Genomic DNA, 20,700 nt, shown 5'->3' on the forward strand with positions numbered 1-20,700 from the left:
CTCCGTATAAGGATATATGTATATATACACTTAATATGATATCTAGTTAATACTAGAAAGTAACTCTACTGCATTAAGAGAATGCCCACAAAAAATCAACAGATCAATCTGGACCTAATTCCAAACAGTAATGTCCACAACAAGGCGGTTTTTGCATCACATGATATGACCAGCCTATAGTGCCCAAACAATACTATAATAACCTATGAGAAGGTAATCATACACGGCGTGGTGACCTCTATTTACTCTGGCAAAAATGCTGATCAAGACATCTGTGACCCGAACAATCACCTAAAGTGGACCAGTGTGAAAGCAAAATATCATACAATGCAGGAGGGAAATATGTTACCTTGTGCTTATGGTGCCCTGTTATGATCCGGTGACCTTGGAGCAGCATGAAAACTTTCACTGGAGTAGGTGGTAACTATACTGACTGCAAATCCTGATCTTAACACCGCAACTAGAAGTAGCCGTGGGGTGGACCTAACAAACCCTAGACACCTCGTCACAGCCGGAGGACTAAATACCCCTATAGATGGAAATAGGAATTATACCTTGCCTCAGAGCAGAACCCCAAAGGATAGGCAGCCCCCCACAAATATTGGCTGTGAGTAGGAGAAGAAAGACACACGCAGGCAGAAAACAGGATTTAGCAAAAGAGGCCACTCTAGCTAAAATAGGAAAGGATAGGACAGAGTACTGTGCGGACAGTATTAAAACCCTTCCAAAAATATCCACAGCAGATTATACAAAAAATTCCTCCATCTAACTAAAGACGTGGAACGTATATCTGCAACTCCAGAGACTCCTACACACAGAGCAGGAATACAATAAAAAAACAAGCACACAGCTTGTGTGCCATAAAAAAAGAAACAGACACTTATCTTTGCTGAATTGGCAGCTAAGCAGGAGAAGCCAGACAGAGGTCCAACACTTCCCAAGAAACATTGACAACTGGAAAGGACTAATGAGTCCTGCAAACCTAAATACCCCAGTCAGAATTGCAATCAGCAGATACACCTGTCCAGGACTGCAGCCCAGGGACAACTGCATTACCACCTACAACCACCGGAGGGAGCCCAAAAGCAGAATTCACAACAGTGCCCCCTCACCCCGACGCACATTTTGCCTCCTGCTTCTTCTGGGGCATGCCAAGGTGAGGGGCAACTGTGCTTATATAGGAGAGGTGATTGCTGAGCATATCGGTAATAGCGGTGCATCGCGTGTGACTCCGCCCCCTCCCTATGATGCGCTTCCTGCCGATGCTCAATGACATGCAAGCCCAAGCTATGCGTGTCAGTGTAAGACCGTCGCAGGATGCGACCGAGGGCAGGATCACAACGCATGCACACTCACCAGATAGCAGTAAAGAGGAGAAGGAATACAGGGAAACTGGTGAAAGAAGACATGTGAGCCGTGGGGACAGTACCTAAATAAAAAAGCAAAAATAATACATTGTGCCCCTTTATTACGGGTGAGAAAAGGCTATTTCATATTATGTGCACTTTATAGCTTAATTAAATAGAATAAATATAAACGTGCCTCAATGTTATGAAAGTGCAAGGTGCTTAAATAAATAGAGTAAGTGATTACACATAGTGTATCTTTATTGTGTACAAAAAAATAAATAAAATAAAATATGTGAGAATACCTATAATCACTGATTACAATATATATTTGCTGCTATTAAATTAGCTGGAAAGTGAAAAAGTGCATAATATGTTACCCATACAAAACCTACCCATAATTCTCAATAAACCCATAAAAGGGTATACATACAGTACAGACCAAAAGTTTGGACACACCTTCTCATTTAAAGATTTTTCTGTATTTTCATGGCTATGAAAATTATACATTCACACTGAAGGCATCAAAACTTTGAATTAAAACATATGGAATTATATACTTAACAAAAAAGCGTGAAAGAACTGAAATTATGTCTTATATTCTAGGCTCTTCAAAGTAGCCACCTTTTGCTTTGATGACTGCTTTGCACAGTCTTGGCATTCTCTTGATGAGCTTCAAGAGGTAGTCACCGGGAATGGTTTTCACTTCACAGGTGTGCCCTGTCATGTTTAATAAGTGGGATTTCTTGCCATATAAATGATGTTGGGACCATCAGTTGTGTTGTGCAGAAGTCTTGTGGGTACACAGCTGATAGTCCTACTGAATAGACTGTTAGAATTTGTATTATGGCAAGAAAAAAGCAGCTAAGTAAAGAAAAACAAGTGGCCATCGTTACTTTAAGAAATGAATGTCAGTCAGTCTGAAAAACTGGGCAAACTTTGAAAGTGTCCTAAAGTGCAGTTGCAAAAACCATCAAGCGCTACAAAGAAACTGGCTCACATGAGGACTGCCCTAGGAAAGGAAGACCAAGAGTCACCTCTGCTTCTGAGGATAAGTTTATTCTAGTCACCAGCCTCAGAAATCGCAGGTTAACAGCAGCTCAGATTAGAGACCGGGTCAATGCCACACAGAGTTCTAGCAGCAGACACATCTCTACAACAACTGTTAAGAGGAGACATTCTGCAGCAGGCCTTCATGGTAAAATAGCTGCTAGGAAACCACTGCTAAAGACAGGCAACACGCAGAAGAAACTTGTTTGGACTACAGAACACAAGGAATTGACATTAGACCAGTGGAAATCTGTGCTTTGGTCTGATGAGTCCAAATTTGAGATCTTTGGTTCCAACCACCGTGTCTTTGTGCGATGCAGAAAAGGTGAACGGATGGACTCTACATGCCTGGTTCCCACTAGGAAGCATGGAGGAGGAGGTGTGATGGTGTGGGGGTACTTTGCTGGTGACACTGTTGGGGATTTATTCAAAATTGAAGGCATACTGAACCAGCATGTCTACCACAGCATCTTGAAGCCGCATGCTATTCCATCCGGTTTGCGTTTAGTTGGACCATCATTTATTTTTCAACAGGACAATGACCGCAAACACACCTCCAGGCTGTGCAAGGGCTAGTTGACCAAGAAGGAGAGTGATGGGGTGCTAAGCCAGATGACCCGGCATCCACAGTCACCAGACCTGAACCCAATCATGAAGGTTTGGGGTGAGCTGGACCGCAGAGTGAAGGCAAAAGGGCCAACAAGTGCTAAGCATCTCTGGGAACTCCTTCAAGATTGTTGGAAGACCATTCCCAGTGAATACCTCTTGAAGCTCATCAAGAGAATGCCAAGATTGTGCAAAGCAGTCACCAAAGCAAAAGGTGGCTACTTTGAAGAACCTAGAATATAAGACATATTTTCAGTTGTTTCACACTTTTTTGTTAAGTATATAATTCCACATGTGTTAATTCATAGTTTTGATGCCTTCAGTGTGAATGTACAATTTTCATGGTCCTGAAAATACAGAAAAATCTTTAAATGAAAAGGTGTGTCCAAACTTTTGCTCTGTACTGTATATATATATATATATATAAAAAAACATTAATACATATAGACCAAAATCCATGAATAATAAAACCAATTCAAAAAATATATACGGTATGTTAATATTCCTCTATACTATGGTAATAATCTATTATCAGGAGTATAGTCTACCCACCATATAATACTATCAATAAATATGTATACACTGTAAAATCTGAAATCCCACCCCCACGAAAATAACCCACTATGTGACAGTTATGCATCCACCCCAAGATGAAATATACTAGATATTGATACATAATCTTCAAAATTCTTCACGAAATTGATATCCATAGGAAAACCGATACACTGGAAGACCACTCATATACTAAAACACAGAAATTAACAGTTAGAAGATGAAATAAAACAATACATGATAATAAATAAAAATAAATAAATAACATAGTAACACCCCTCAACCCCCTAAAAAGACGCCAATCACAGAAATGCAGAGAAACCCATGCTTTCATTCAATCCTGCCAGGCTCATAGTACCTAAACAAAAAATCAAGCGACACTCCAATTGTGCCTGGGCTTCACTGACGTCACCATCTCTAGCCCCCAAATCCAATTGATCGATGGCTTTGATCCGTAGACCCCGAGAGTTGCATTTGTGATATTTCTTAAAGTGACATGGTAGCATTTTCAAAAGAGTGTCATTCTCAATAGTTGAAGCCTTCTCAATATCCAACACATGTTCTCTTACCCTAAATTTGAATTCTCTGGTGGTAAGACCAACATATATTTTCCCACATGGGCAGGTAGCATGGTATATTGTTCCTTTGGAGGTACATGTGAGGTGCTTATGGATGTCATATAATAGTGTATTCGTGTACCATCAGCGTTACAATATTTCTTTGATTTATCCAAGTTCAAACAGGCTTTGCATAAACCACAAGAAAAGAAACCTGGTGATAACAGTCTATTGCTGGAAGAACGTTTAGGGTCATAGGGACTATGCACCAATAAATCCTTGACATTGGCAGAGCAGCGAGCCACACACTGTGGAGACATGGGTAGTACTTGCTTCAAAATTCTGTCTGTTAAAAGGACATTCCAGTGTCTCTTAATCAAATCCTTCAAGTTGTTCCATTGTTCATTAAAGGTGGATATGAAGCGAACCTGGTTATTGTCCCCCTTGTCTTTGACCCTGTTACGGTACAGTAGATCATTTCTAGTAGTGGCCACAGCTCTTCTATATCCTCTCCTAATCATCCTCCGACTATAACCCCTATCTTCAAATCTCCTAGTCAGATCCTCACATTGTCTCTCAAAAGTTGTAACATCAGAACATATTCATTTGACACGTAGGAACTGACCTACAGGGATGCCTCGAATCGCGCTGGCCGGGTGTGAAGAGTCAGCATGCAGATATGAATTTGTCGCCGTTGGCCTCCTGGACACGTCCGTATGTATGGATCCATCACTTGCGGTTTCCACCCAAATATCAAGGAACTCCAAACTCCTGCCAGATTTAAAGGTGAGTCTCACATTAATCTCGTTATCATTAAGCTTCCTCATTAATGTTTCCAAGCCTTCCTCTGTGCCCTCCCAGTCGAACATCACGTCGTCAATATATCTCATCCAACTCTGGACCTGCCCCATTTCTTCAATGCTATCCCCTAGGAATATATCCTTATCTCAGGCCCCCAAAAATAAATTAGCATGCGAGGGGGCACAAGAGGCCCCCATCGCCGTACCTTGGAGTTGGAGATAGATGTTAATATCAAAAATGAAGATATTGTGCTTCAAGAGAAATTCCAGTAAAGTCAGAATGAGATCTGCCAGCCGGCTTTCAATATTACTAGAACGCAGGAACCATGCTGTAGCTGCCAACCCATCACTATGTCTGATAGAGGTGTAGAGGGCTTCAATGTCAGCTGTAACCAAAACTTGATTTTCCTCTAATTGTAGCTGGTCGATACGCTGCAGGGCTTGAGTAGCATCCCTAACAAAGAAAGGAAGAGTGGAAACAATTGGTTTTAGGAAATAGTCAACCACATCTGCAAGATCTCACATAGCCCCCCATTGCCGGCCACAATAGGTCACCCAGGGGGGTCCAGAGCATTCTTATGTACCTTGGGAATCAGGTAGAATGTTGCTAATTTGGGCTGGTAGTCACGGGTGCTGTCTAAAAAGGTTTTAGTAAAAGGCCATCACTGAACGCTCTCTCCAGAATCACAATTCCTGTTGAAATGAGGAAATCGGGTTAAAACTCAACCTTTTGTAACATGTATCTTCCTTAAGTAGTTTTTGGGCCTGTCTTTTGTACATTTCTTTGGGCCATACTACCAAATTCTCTCCCTTATCTGCTGGCTTGTACACAATGTCATCCCATCCCTTCAGATCTTCAAGAGCATCACGTTCCTCCCTGGACAAGTTATCCCTATATCTATGGGATTGTGCCAAAACCTGGATGTCATTACTAACCAACCGCGTAAAGACCTCTACTGCTGGACATAGGCTAAGAGCTGGAAAAAATCTTTGATCTAGAAAACAAGCAAGATGGGATAGTAATAACCTCCTGTTGTTCAGCCTCCAAGGATTCCAAAATTTCAATCACCTCCCTATCTTCCACTGTAGCCGAAAAAATGGGATCAATGTCTCCTGGTTTAAAATATAACCTTTTCAAAACAATTTTTCTTGCAAACAAGTTTAAATCCTTTATCGCAATAAAGGGGTCTAAGTGGGAGGAAGGGGAAAAAGTAAGACCTCTTTCCAACAATTGCATTTGTGAGTGGGTCAAAAAATGTTTAGACAGATTAATTACCTTCATCGTATCCTTTGGTTTTCTCTGGACAGAGAAAACCAAAGGATACGATGGACAGAGAAAACCGAAGGATACGATGAAGGTAATTAATCTGTCTAAACATTTTTTGACCCACTCACAAAAGCAATTGTTGGAAAGAGGTCTTACTTTAGGTGGACAACTTTTTTGTTGTCACAAATGTCTTGATCAGCATTTTTGCCAGAGCAATTAGAGGCCACCACGCCGTGTATGATTACTTTCTCATAGGTTATTATAGTATTGTTTGGGCACTATATGCTGGCCATATCATGTGACCATGTGATGCAAAAACCACCTTGTTGTGACAATTACTGTTTGGAATTAGGTCCAGATTGATCTGTTGATTTTTTTGTGGGCATTCTCTTAATGCAGTAGAGTTACTTTCTAGTATTAACTAGATATCATATTTAGTGTATATGTACATATATCCTTGTACGGAGGTGTCCCCTACGGTATTTTTTGCTTTTATATCATGTTATTTTTAACACTTATTAATAAATATTGGTTTTAATTGTGATTTGGGATCTCTTCTTCTTCTCACATATAATTATTTGAGATTAGATGCTATGTTGCATTTGCAAAGCCCTTGATTTGCCAAAACGTAGAAAATCTGTCACATTTGACTCCATTTTGGACAATTCATCCCTCAAGGAATTTATCTAGAGGTGTGGTGAGTATCTTGAACCCACATATTGGTTTTAATTGTGATTTGGGATCTCTTCTTCTTCTCGCATATAATTATGTGAGATTAGTTGTTATATTGCCGTGAAGTGCCCTGGGATCAGAGGAGACATATGTTGAATTAAATGCAACATAGCGTCCGATATCTAATCCAGCCAATTTTGAGAACCAAAAGTCAAATGGTGCTCCGTACTTTCCGAGCCGTGCTGTGTGCCCAAATAGTAGTTTTCCACGACATGTGGCGTATCAGCGTACTCAAGAGAAATTGCACAATAAATTCTCCTGTTAAACTTGTGAACATGAAAAATTTGGGGCTAAAGTATCATTTTTGTGGGAAAAATTTATTTTTTCATTTTCACGGTTCAACGTCATTAAATTCTGTAAAGCACCTATATGGGTTTAAGGTGCTCACGACACCTCTAGATAAATTCCTTGAGGAGTGTAGTTTTCAAAAATGGGGTCACTTGTGGGGATTTCCACTGTTTGAGGACATCAGGGGCTCTGCAAATGCAACATCGCGTCCTCTATCTATTCCAGCCAATTTTGCATTCCACAAGTCAAATGGTGCTCCTTTCCTTCTGAGCCATGCCGTATACCCAAGCAGCAGTTTGTCACCATATATGGGGTATCTGTGTCAGCACTGCACAACAAATTGTACGTTCCATTTTCTGAAGGGACACAACAACCTACATGATGTTTCATGCATACACCACCATCAGCAAACAATCCTTGAAATCTTCTAAAGATGGCATTTTTTGCCATTAAAACATTCTACATCATTGCATTACTTGCTCCTTAAATTTCACTAAATGCATCATCTCATTTTCCCACCACTTCAAAGAGACTTAAGTATATACCTACTTATTGGGAGGAATAAAAGACCACATAAAAACAGTGTAGCATGGAGGAGGTGTTGTTTTAGGTTCAAGAGGTTTAATTTGTAGTTTTGCTCAAACTCACTACATATGCACGTGGCATAAAAATTCATACTTACCGGTATATGTATTTGGGGAATAAAATCTGAATTTTCAAAAAGGCAATCCCAAACCATACAAAATATTATATATGTATTACTAGGGTGCTGCAGAGTCTCTGAAAGGACACTAAGAAGAAATCTTGAACTGAGTTGAGAACTAAATGACACTATTGCAATAAAAAAAGATGACATCCATTGGTGAGCATATGAAAAGCCCTGCTGCTGCAATATAATCCCTACTTTACTGAAAATTAAAAACAAAATGTGATTTTGTAGGTCACTGAAAACTATAACCTCGAGCAGTAAATTACAGAAACTGCAGTGCTTCAGGACGCCTGGAACCAAAATGTCTCACCAAACATATTACTTGGGATGTCAGGTACCTCTACTATTGTGTGAAAATAAAAGGCTTCTGACTAAAAGAAAAGTAGAATTTCACAGGGCAATGTGTTATTTATTGAGGCAGACTGATTTTAACAAATTATTAATAAATCAGTACATTCTGTACTGTGCCACAGAATATATCTGTGATACATAAATTACTACCTCAAAATCAATCCTTCCCTGCAAGATATAATGATTCTTGCAAAGGCTCATAGCATAACTCTATATTATTGCACATGGAGGCACACTCCAACTCATGGCCTATTAGGTAGGTATTGTATATAAGCAATATGTAAAATATGCCTCACAGATGTAGCACACAGGTGCAGATGTCTACAAACCTAATATGGGTTCATGTCGTTGTAAGAGGAGGTGACAATACTCCTGAAAAACTCCATTGCTGTGTGTCATTGATGCAAATGGCTGCCATCTACCTTTCAGACAGTACCATGTGAAACTAACCGGAAGAGGAAGGGTTGCAGGGAGTTTGGATGCAACACCTAGTAAGGTGCCATTGATAAAAGAGCTCAAACCAGAGAGGGTTTTGAGGCCAAAGGCGAGAGTAATCCAGACGGGCACAGGAGAAGACGCTGCAGCCAGAATGACAGGCCTCAGTAAGATGAATGTGCCAGCGGGCTGCTGTCCAGTTGTAAACAGAGCCCTAGTGGCACCAGGTCAGATCTAGAGTCCAGACAATGCCAGCCAAGACCCAGAGTCCCGACTATGCCAGTCAAAGCCCAAATTCCAGACTTGCGCCAGTCAAGACTCAGAGCCAAGGCGACGTCAGTCAAGGACCAGAGCCCAGGCCTTTTTTCCTCGGACCTGGGAGACACCCAACTTCGGTCATGCACCGAAAGTCCATGAAGAGACTCCACCCGGAAGAGGACGCCTGCTGTAGTGAATGGGAGATATGAGTGAGCCAGGCAGTTGCTTCCAGCACTGATGAACGATACAGGGGTTGGCCTGATCAAGGACAGCATACAGGGCTGGGGTCAGTTGAAACGAAGGAACTGTATTTTACCCCTGTTAGAGGGACATAAGCATAATCCTCAAGAAGCTTCCTTAACATTTAAAGTGAACTTTAAGGCTCATTATATGACATGTACTGTGCAATTTATTTGTGATTGCCCTGTTTCATCTTAACTGTTTTCATAATTCCTGCCTTTTCCACCATATCCAAGGAAATAAATAGCCCATTGACTGTTCCCGCCTTGTGTCCCCCTGCGTGTTGCATCTGATCACCTGCTTTACATTTGGCGTAGTCGGCAGGATGCAACATTCTAGCGCAGAGATAGCGAAATAGTCAGTGACCGATCCCAACAGGAGAAATATACCCCTGAGAGCTATGCTAAGCAAGTTTACAGGAAGCAATTGATCACTGAGGGATTGGGTAGAGAGGCTGAGAAGCATACTGTGCATGTACCCCTTTACCCCCACCCTGCTAGTCAGAGTTGAGTTGGCCCTTTGACCATTGACTGTGGGGAGAGAGGCCTGGCAGAGGGTCATGTACAGCCAGCCGGGAGTCCATGACATTGTGGATAAAGTGAATAGAATTCCAGAGAACATGTCAGTACTGGGCCCCTTTCTGGGGTCAGTATTGGGCCCTCTTCTTTTTAGCATATTTATTACTGACTTTGTAGGGGGCATACAGAGTAGAATTTCAATATTTGCAGATGACACTAAACTCTGCAGGGTAATCAATACAGAGGAGGACAATTTTATATTACAAGAGGATTTATGTAAACTAGAAGCTTGGGCTGATAAATGGCAAATGGGTTTTGGAATTTTAAGATGCTAGACGAAAGGGGAGGGAATTTAGATTTAACCCAGAGGGCAGGAGGGGAGTAATCAAAAGGGGATAAATGCTAGTGTAAGACCATGTGGTATCTCTATCTCTGAAATGCTTGCTGTTCACTTTAAAACTGGGGGCCACGTCGAGTAACGTCCTGTGAAGGAACTCGGAACCTGCTGGCTGCCCTTGCCCCCTGCTCCCCAGCACACTCATGGTCAAACATCAAATTGACAGAATCCATCTGGTTATATCTTTTGTACTACCACTATTGGCATTTGCAAATCTGACCATTGCATATGTATAACCATTGTGTATATAGTGTATTGTCTAGTGTGCCCTTAAGGCGATTAAATATATAATTTAACCTTGGGCTACTCTTAGATCTCAATCCACGAATCCACACATCCGTATTCTCAGTTTACCTTTCCATTCTACTGGGGCTGGTATCTGGCCCGATATAATCCAGTTAATGGACCGGGCTTATATCTAATGAGGAACTGGTGGCAGTCCTACCTAGCTGGCAGGCTCTGTTTCACTGGTGCTAGTCAAAGAGACTAGTGATGAGAGAATGTGCTCGCCCGAGTATCACTGTACTCGGTGTACTCGACAAGCACTGAGCATTTCCGGGATTACTCGGCGGGAACTTGGGTCTCCACTCTGCATTTTTGGCAGTCTTTAGAGACCCAATCAACATGCAGGGAATGTCTGCAAGGCACTGTAATGCCGCAGCCTTCTTTGTTGTGGTCTTGCAGTGATTGGCTGGCCGCACAGCATCATCAGTGGTATAAGAGACCGGACGCCGCCCTGCTCAGCGCATTCAGCTCCGGATTGAGATAGTGTAGGGAGAGCTTCTGCCGAGATAGGGTCAGATTTGGGAATTTCTTAGTCAGTGTGGGGTCTACCATCCTAAACTACTCAAATCCAGCTGAACCAACAGTCCTTCTAAGGACTATATAGGTTGCAGTGTTAGGTAGGCAGGGGAGTGTTTGTCCCTCTATACATATCAGCGCAAAGCCTGCAGGCACTGTATGTTTGTATATGCACCGTGTTCCAAATTATTATGCAAATTGGATTTAAGTGTCATAAAGATTTACTTGTTTTGTTTTTCAAATAAACTTATGAATGGTATTGTGTCTCAGGGCTCAATGGATCACTGAAATCAATCTTAAAAACATGTGATAATTAGTTTTCCAGGTGATTCTAATTAAAGGAAACCTACTTAAAAATGATGTTCCACATTATTAAGCAGGCCACAGGTTTCAGGTAACATGGGGAAGAAAAAGGATCTCTCTGCTGACGAAAAGCATCAAATAGTGCAATGCCTTGGTCAAGGGATGAAAACATTAGATATTTCCCGAAAACTTAAGTGTGATCATTGTACCGTTAAGAGATTTGTGGCTGACTCTGAGCACAGACTTGTTCATGCTGATAAAGGCATAATGAGGAAGGTTTCTGCCAGGCAAGTTCATCTGATTAAGAGAGCAACTGCTTAAAAGCCATTACAAACCAGAAAACAGATATTTGAAGCTGCTGGTACCTCTGGAGTCCCTCGAACCTCAAGGTGTAGGATCCTTCAAAGGCTTGCTTTGGTTCAAAAACCTACTATTCGACCATCCCTAAACAGGGTTCACAAGCAGAAACAGTTGCAGTCGGCCCAGACATACATGAAAACTAATTTTCAAACAGTCTTATTTACTGATGAGTGTCGAGCAACCCTGGGTGGTCCAGATGGATGGAGTAGTGGATGGTTGGTGGATGGCAACCATATCCCAGCAAGGCTGCAACATCAGCTAGGAGGTGGAGGAGTCATGTTTTGGGCCGGAATCATGGGGAAACAGCTGGTAGGGCGCTTTAAGGTTCCTGAAGGTGTGAAAATGACCTCTGCAAAGCATATAGAGTTTCTGACTGACAACTTTCTTCCATGGTATAAAAAGCAGAAACATGCCTTCAGGAGCAAAATCATCTACATGCATGACAATGCACCTTCTCATGCTGCAAAGAAGACCTCTGTCTCATTGGCTGCTGTGGGCAAAAGAGGAGATAAACTCATGGTGTGGCCACCATCTTCCCCTGACCTCAACCTTATAGAGAACCTTTGGAGTATCATAAAGCAAAAGATCTATGAGGGTGGGAGGCAGTTCACATCAAAACAGCAGCTCTGGGAGGCTATTCTGACTTCATGCAAAGAAATACAAGCAGAAACTCTCCAAAAACACACAAGTTCAATGGATGCAAGAATTGTGAAGGTGATATCAAAGAAGGGGTCCTATGCAGTAGCGTAGCTACCGGGGGCAGAGCGTGCGCCAATACAGTTACCTTCTGCGGCAGAACAGGGAGAATCGAAAGCTGACCGCTATGATGAGAGAAAGAGCGCTCCTTCCCCCATCATCCCCCTGTTAGCGTCTGACATCAGCGACGCTGACATGGGGCGCGATGCGTCACTGCCCGGCGCCGAGACGAGCGGGAGCTCAGGGCAGCGCAGGAACCAGGAAGAAGAGAGGTGAGTATTTATTTATTTTTTTAAGGGGTGCTGCCTTATACTACCCCAGCCACCACTATTTCTCCAGCTGTGCCATCCCGGCATTACACAAGCACGTGTTCCACAACATTACTCATGCCCTCAACAATGCAGTTACTGGAAAAGTACACCTAACCACGGACATGTGGACAAGTGCTTGTGGCCAGGGACGGTATATCTCGCTGACAGCACACTGGGTTAACATAGTGGAAGCCGGGACAGAGTCAGACCTTGGGATAGAACACGTCCTCCCGACGCCAAGGATTGCGGGCCCTACGTCAATCAGGGTTGACCCCCACAGTCTACAGCTCATGCACCTCTTCCTCCTCCTCTTCAGCCTCCATCCCTGAAATGAGCACAACAGTCCCAAGCTGGAAGCACTGCAGCACTGCCAAATCCAAGCAGCAACAGGCTGTGCCGAAGCTAATATGCTTAGGTGACAAACCGCACAATGCTGAAGAGTTGTGGACAGCTCTGAAAGAACAGGCAGACTTGTGGCTGACACCGCTGAACCTCCAGCTAGGCATGGTTGTGTGTGACAATGGCAGGAACCTGGTGGCGGCTCTGAGGTGAGACAAAATGACACACGTACCATGCCTGGCCCATGTGCTTTACCTCGTTGTTCAGCGGTTTCTAAAAAGCTACCCGGAGCTGCCAGATCGGCTTGTGAAAGTACACCACGAGTGTGCTCATTTTAGAATGTCAGCTACAGCTTCAGCCTCCCTTGCCGTGTTTCAGCAGCTATAGCAGCTTCCGGCTCACCGAATGGTGTGTGATGCATTGGACCTCTACATTCAGATGTTGGAAAGGATTTGTGAGCAGAAGAGGGCATTTGTTGAATACCAGCATCAACAAGGCCGTCGTTATTCAGGTCAGACTCCACGCAAAAGACCTCAGGAGTGGACATGGATGTCAGACATATGTAACATCCTCCAAAACTTTGAGGAGTCCACCAAGATGGTGAGCATCGATGACACCATAATTAGCATCACCATCCCGCTTCTCTGCATTCTGAAAAGCTCTCTGTTCACAATGAAAGAGCATGCATTGCAGGCGGAGTAGGAGGACATGGAGCAAGGAACCATACAGGGTGATTACACACAACCCAGCCTCATGTCATCCCAACGTGGATTGGTAGACAATGAGGAAGAGGAGGAGGAAAAACAGGAGCTACTTTCATGTGCTGTAGATGGTTCTACAAGCACAATTGTCAGACCGTCTGTTCAGCGTGGATGGCCTGAGTACAGGGAGGAAGAGGAGGAGGACACCTTGGTCAGTCGTCCTGTTGGTGAGGACATGGAAGGCTTGCCTGTTACCAGTCTGGCATGTATGGCTGACTTTATGTTGTGCTGCTGTTCCCATCACCCTCGTATTGTAAAAATTTGGGGCGAAAATCGTTACTGGGTAGTGACACTGTTAGACCCACACTACAAGGAGAACTTTCAATCTGTTCTTCCAGGCCAGACAGGTGTACTTAAATGGTGCATTACCAGAGGGTCATTGCTGCAGAATTAGTACAAAAATTCCCATCTCAAAACGCTGGCGGCAGACATAACAGTTCATTGGATAACCAAGGAGTACAGGCGAGAGAGACACAACTCCAATCCAGCAGAGGCAGGGGAACACTGGCAAAGTTCTGGGATAGTTTTCTCAGACCCTCCCATTGATTTGGCCCTGAGGCGCGGAGTAATGTCCCAATGAATGGAATGTTTTCTAAGATGCTGAGGGAGTACATTGCTGACCGTACCAACGTCCTCTGTGACTTTTAATTATTGAGTATCCAAGCTGGACACGTGGCATGAACTAGCTCTCTATGCCTTGGAGGTCCTGGCCTGCCCTGCCACTAGCATTTTGTCAAAGCGGGTTTTTAGTGCCGCTGGTGGAATTATCACAGATAAGCGCATTCGCCTGTCAACAGAAAATGCAGACAGGCTGACTCTTATAAAAATTAACAAGGGCTGGATTGGGCCAGACTTCTCTACACCAACAAATGACAGCAAAACATATCCTCCAATACAGTGTCTTTTTGGGATGTTTATTCCCATGCACCTCTTCACACCCACACATGGGTATACGCTTCCTGAATTTGGCTATTAGGTATACTCCTCCTCCTTGTCCTCATCATCATCCACCACCATTAGAACACCAGGGTGAACGTGTTCTATGCTGCTACAGCCAGTCAATATTTTTGCAAGAGTGTCTATGATCCCCATAAAAATATTTTTAAAAATGTACCCCCAATGGGGAAATGTTTGTCAGCCCATGCACTTAGGGTATGGGCATTACAAGTATTGGAGACCCGCTCCTTTAAGCTGGGAAGACCTTTTTCACAGGCCATACTCCACGTCTCTTCTTTCACTACCCCTTGATCATCAGGGTGACCATGCTCCATGATGAAACAGCCACTACATTGTTTTTCAAGGGTGTTTAGGATGTCCATAACAACAATTATTTACACAGTAGGTTGATGTGTCCCACCCAAGGGGAAAATGTTTTTCAGCCTATGCACTTAGTGTATGGGCATTACAAGTATAGGAGACCCGCTCATTTAAATTGGGCCTATTTTTTAATGAGGCCTTCCTCCACGTCTCATCACTAGATCAACAGGGTTAATGTGTTCCGTGCCGCTACAGCCACTCTAGTATTTTGCAAGGGTGTTTATGATGACCGTAATAAAAATAATTCCACAGTATGTTGATATGTACCCCCCAGGAGAAAATGTTTGTCAGCCCATATACTTAGCATATGGGCATTACAAGTCTAGGAGACCAGCTCCTTTGTAATGGGACAGGTTTTTTTTATGAGGCCCTCCTCCATGTTTCTTCCAAGGGGAGATTGGGGTGCGTGCAAATTTTGGTAAAGGCGGCCCTTGCATTCAATGCATAAGGAAACAGTAGGGCAGGACCAACTGAAGAATATGAAGTGGGTTTTCCTGTGGCCATCCATTCCCTTTGTTCAAAGGTTTCTTGGGGTGCCTATGACTTGGTAGCAGGGCAGGCCTTGCAGTCAATACATAAGAAAACAGTATGGTAGTACAAAATGAATAATGTGAAGTGGATTATCCTGTGGCCATCCAGTATGTGGTTTCAAAGGCTTATTGGGGTGCATATGACTTGGTAGCAGGGCAGGCCTTGCAGTCAATGCATAAAAAACAATATGGGAGTACAAAATGAATAATGTGAAGTGGGTTTTCCTGTGGCCATCCATTACCTGAGTTCAAAGGCTACTTGGGATGCATATGGCTTGGTAGCAGGGCAGGCCTTGCAGTCAATACATAAGAAAACAGTATGGGAGTACAAAATGAATAATGTGAAGTGGATTTTTCTGAGGCCATCCAGTACATAGGTTCAAAGGCTTATTGGGGTGCATATGACTTGGTAGCAGGGCAGGCCTTGCAGTCAAAGCATAAGAAAGCAGTATGGGAGTACAAAATGAAGTGAGTTTTCCTGTGACCATCCAGTACCTACCTTCGTCCTCCCTATGGGCCTATTTGAATCTAATTGGATGACATTCGGGATGAGAAATGCACCAAGGACGCTCCAGCGACTGAAGGATCGATGTCTAGGTGATCTTAATTTTGAAGCAGCCCTGATATATCTTGATGACATCATAATTTACTCACCTACATTCAAAGACCATCTTATCCAGTTGTAGCAAGTGTTGGAATAGCTTTGGAAGCATGGGCTAAAGGCCAAATCTCGGAAGTGTCACTTGTTTAAAAGGATATTGAATATCTTTGGCACACTATTTCCAGCACCAACATCTATCCCATCATGGAGAAAGTGACTGCAGTGCAAAAGTGGCCCACTCCTACCAACCTGAGAGAGTTGAGAGCATTCCCGGGACTGATTGAGTACTACCACAGGTTTATAAAAACTTTGCTAAAATCACGGCACTGCTCAACAAGTGTCATGATGTGCCAGATTAAAGTAAGGGAGAGGGGGTTTGCAACTGTTCCTGGAGCTGGGGTCCTCACTATCCTTGTCCCATGGGTAATCTTGAATGTAGAGATGCCTGGGTCTCCAACCTTTCTATGCTTTTGAATGCACCCTGAAACTATTCCCTTCCCCACACAGGGTGGTGTGGAGCAGATGTGAAACAGATACCTCAAACCAGATCAGACAGACAGGGGAATGAAATGAAACTGAAATCACACAGAAACGCTCATGAAACAACAAAGTGGAGAACAAGGGATCATTATGAGTAACCAACCAAATGGGAGAGGAAAAGGAAATAAACATACCAAAAGAACTGGTGCACAGCTATAAACTATACACATAAAAGGGGGGTGCAAGTAGCAGCATAGTAAATGAAGTCCAGGAGACTATTTGTAGCCGTGGGTTTACGATATAGCTTGGTGACAATAATATCATTCTCCATCATGACTTCCAAATCCAAGAAGGTAGCTGAGGAGGAAGATGTTGAATAAGTCAAAAAAATGTTATATGGATTCTCGTTCAACCCATCCATAAATACCCTACACTCAGCTTCTGTCCCCGACCAAACAAAAAACACATCGTCGATAAAGCGCATCCAATAACGCACCTTATCTTTGAATGCATCAAGTACATATACCACAGTGGCCTCCCACCAACCCAAAAATAGGTTGGCTAGGGCCGGGGCACATCTGGCCCCCATGGCCACGCCGGAGGTCTGAAGGTAGTATGTCCTATCGAATGTAAAATAATTATGTTTGAGGACAAATTCCATCAGATCCACAATTAATGAGTCGTGCATTCTGTCAGAATGCCCCGACTGATCCAAAAAATAGAGGACTGCCCTAACCGCATCTTCGTGATCGATGTTTGAGTAGAGGGACTCTACATCACAAGTAACCAGCAACGTGTTACTAGGTAATATAATATCCCGGCACTTCTTGATGAAATATGAAGAGTCTAAAATAAAGGAAGGTAATTTCTTAACCATAGGTTGCAGAAAGTGGTCGACATAGATACAGATTTTCTCGCATAGACTGCCGATACTGGCCACAATTGGACGGCCCGGTGGCTTACAAAGATCTTTATGCACCTTGGGGAGCATGTAAAAGGTCGCAATTTTTTTTTTTTCTTCATATGGGCAGGTGGGTGGTCATTATTTGGCACACTTGCCTGTGGGTTCTGCGGGATATATATCCCTTTTATAATAGGTTTGTATTCAGAGTCCTCATGAGCCATTAGGTAGGTGTTTACCAGCATACATGTCCATATGGGGTGTATATTCCCTGTGGACATATTGATAGGCTGTATAATTATTGCTATGTATATACACATGTATTTATGTCCAGGTGGTTTACAGTGGTTCTATGTTTTTAATTGTTTTTATTGTCTATGCCAATAAAGTGTTTTTTGCATGTTCATATACCGGGTGGTGTGCAATTTTTGTAGCAGCGTCTTTCTTCTCCCTTTTTGTCAGGAAAAGGAAATACACACACAACCAAAGCAATGCCAATAACTCCTAGAGTTAACACAAACTAACTGGCACAAATAAGGATTACTCAATCGCCAAACTGGGTAGCAGTAAGCTATCACCAGCAGGGAACAGAGGAAGCAATGAGGTTTAAATAGAAGCCCCTGCACAGTGATAGGACTGACCAAATAGTAGATAGAAAATACCTATTGTAAGAAAGGAATGGACAAAAATACAAAGATTAATCAGCACCCAGACAGCAATCTGATCTCAAATGGCTCAGCGGATAGAGATGCCAGCAGACAAACACAAGACTGCCAGATCGAATCCAGAGACATGACAACGAGTTGCTAAGAGGAACCGCATGAAGAACTAAGCAGCAGCCAATCCAGTGGGGTCCTTTTCAGACATTGAAGATGGCATTGACAGATGCTCCCAGCTTAGCCTATTGCTGATTTCTTTCAGCCCTTTGTGCTGTATACTGATGGAAGTCCTTATGGACTAGGGGCAATGCTGGCCCAAGTGCCGGAGGAAAGAGAACAGGTGATTGCTTATGTCAGCCGGTCACTGAGAGAATCTGAAAAGAACCTGGACAACTACTGTTAAACTGTAGTTGCTGGCGCTAGTGGGTTATGACCAAAACATTTGCAGAATTCGTGTCAGGTTCAGAGATGCATGTGCAGACTCATAATAATCCCATGGCTTTGAGAATGTGAAGCACAGGAGCAAAGATGGATTGCGAGAATGTTGAAGCATCGGTATAAGAAATCCTATCGTTCCAACTCTGAAAACACGCATTGGGACACTCTGTACTGAGTCAATCAAGCAGCTCCAAAGAGAGATGTGGATGAAGAACTTGAAGGTAATGAGATTTCAGACTACAAGCAGTTTTCCGCTGCTGTTAGAGCCGCCCAAGAGTCGAGAGAAGAGTTCAGATCTACCCAGATTCTGGGCCAACCCAGAGACAAGTGGGTAAACCTCCGTCTTACCCCGAATTAGTGTAGCTGAGAAAATGGGTCGCCCTGGGACAGAGGCCTGACCAGGAGGTGAGGGCTTCTCTACCAGCAAGCATACTGCAGATCTTGGACCAATAGGAAAGACTCTTTTTGAAAGATGGGCTATTGTTTTGAAGGATCCAGCTCCATCAAGAGTTTGACATCACCTGGCAAGTGGGGGATCCAGAAGGGTTGGTGGTGCAGTTAGCCATGGAAGCTCAAGAGAAAGGTGCCCACTTCGGTGCTGGGAATATCTTTCAATGGTTCTAGTGGCTGGTGTATTGGCTCCAACTGTGACAGGTGGTTGAAGATGCCTGCCAAGGATATAGCTAGTATGAGCTGAACAAGCCCCCCACTGCAGAGGGCCCCTATCCAAGACACCCGAGCATTGGGACATCTCACAATGGATATGAATATTGTTTGGTGGTGTCCGACCACTTCACCAAGCTCGTGATGATGATCTTGACTCGGGACCAGACAGCAGATGCCGCGGCCAGAACCATTTGCCTGTACTTCATCTGCTTATATGGGTGCCTGAAAAGGATTCATTCAGTCCAAGGGGCCTACTTCCAATGAAGAGCTGCAGTTCTTATCAAGTCAAACTGGGCTCAAGGCTGGGCAATCTTGACAAAACTTCTTTAGTAAGAAGCTTTTTTATCTCAAGGCTTGACAGTTTGAGCCCAAACATCCTTATTGAAGGTTTCACATATTCGCTGTTCCTATGAATGAAAGTCCCACATTTCTCTTTCAAGATGTTATTTACAATGTAAACTTCAAACTAACCATTGTTTAATTATTTAGCCAATATACATTATGCTTTGCCAGTAAATTCAGAGATATTCTTACTGTTCTAAGAACTAATCCCTTATGGTGGCTGTATCTATATTTAAATATATCATATATTCATATTGAAATGATATACTGTATGCAATAATCAATGACAAAATCTTGCCACCCATCACTAAATGTAAAAAATATAGGATTATACTGAAAATACATTGATAGAATGAGCAGGGGGTTGGACCAGATGGCTGTGGAGGTCCCTTCCAACTCTACCATTCTATGATTCTATGATTCTATGATATTTTAGTATGATGTATTAGTTGGTTGTGCCACTAATCTGTAGAAATATTTCTATGCATTATATCTGATTTATACAATTTTATAATACAATATAAGCACACCTTTATATAATGGAAAATTTCAATGTCTTTTTTAAAATGTGTTTCCCAGAACTGGACACAGTATTCCAGATGAGGCCTGATCAAAGAGTAGAGGGGGTTAATTACTTCATGTGATCTAGACTTTATGCTTCTCTTAATACATCCTAGAACTGTGCTTGCCTTTTTTGCTGCTGCATCACACTGTTGACTCATGTGCAGTCTGTGATCTATTAGTATACCCAAGTGTTTTTCACATGTGCTGTTGCTTAGTTCTATTCCTCTCATTCTATAGATGTAATTTTCGTTTTTCTTGTCCAGATGTAGAATTTCTCCCTGTTAAATACCATTCTTTTAGTCACTGCCCTTTGTTCAAGCTTATCTAGATCCTCCTGAATCCTTTCTGTGTCTTCTCTAGTGTTACGGTACCGTCACACTTAGCGACGCTGCAGCGATACCGACAACGATCCGGATCGCTGCAGCGTCGCTGTTTGGTCGCTGGAGAGCTGTCACACAGACCGCTCTCCAGCGACCAACGATGCCGGTAACCAGGGTAAACATCGGGTAACTAAGCGCAGGGCCG

The 20,700-nt window shown here is 43.0% G+C and overlaps 1 protein-coding gene across 3 annotated transcripts in view; it reads left to right on the forward strand.

Moving 5' to 3' along the window:
* LOC138642761 (uncharacterized) overlaps positions 1 to 20,700 on the forward strand; it is a 272,058-nt gene that overhangs the window by 148,590 nt on the left and 102,768 nt on the right. Inside the window, exons 3-4 of one of the 3 annotated variants that reach the window (XR_011314099.1) lie at positions 4,729 to 4,897; positions 5,764 to 6,092. The exons of 1 other annotated variant lie outside the window; for it this stretch is intronic. The gene's annotated coding sequence lies outside the window, so the exon portion shown is untranslated. Of the gene's footprint in view, positions 1 to 4,728; positions 4,898 to 5,763; positions 6,093 to 20,700 lie in introns of those variants that run through there. One more of the 3 variants, XR_011314095.1, reaches the window with a different exon arrangement.

The sequence above is a fragment of the Ranitomeya imitator genome, chromosome 6 (assembly GCF_032444005.1).
Source record: "Ranitomeya imitator isolate aRanImi1 chromosome 6, aRanImi1.pri, whole genome shotgun sequence".
NCBI classification, from domain to species: Eukaryota; Metazoa; Chordata; class Amphibia; order Anura; family Dendrobatidae; genus Ranitomeya; species Ranitomeya imitator.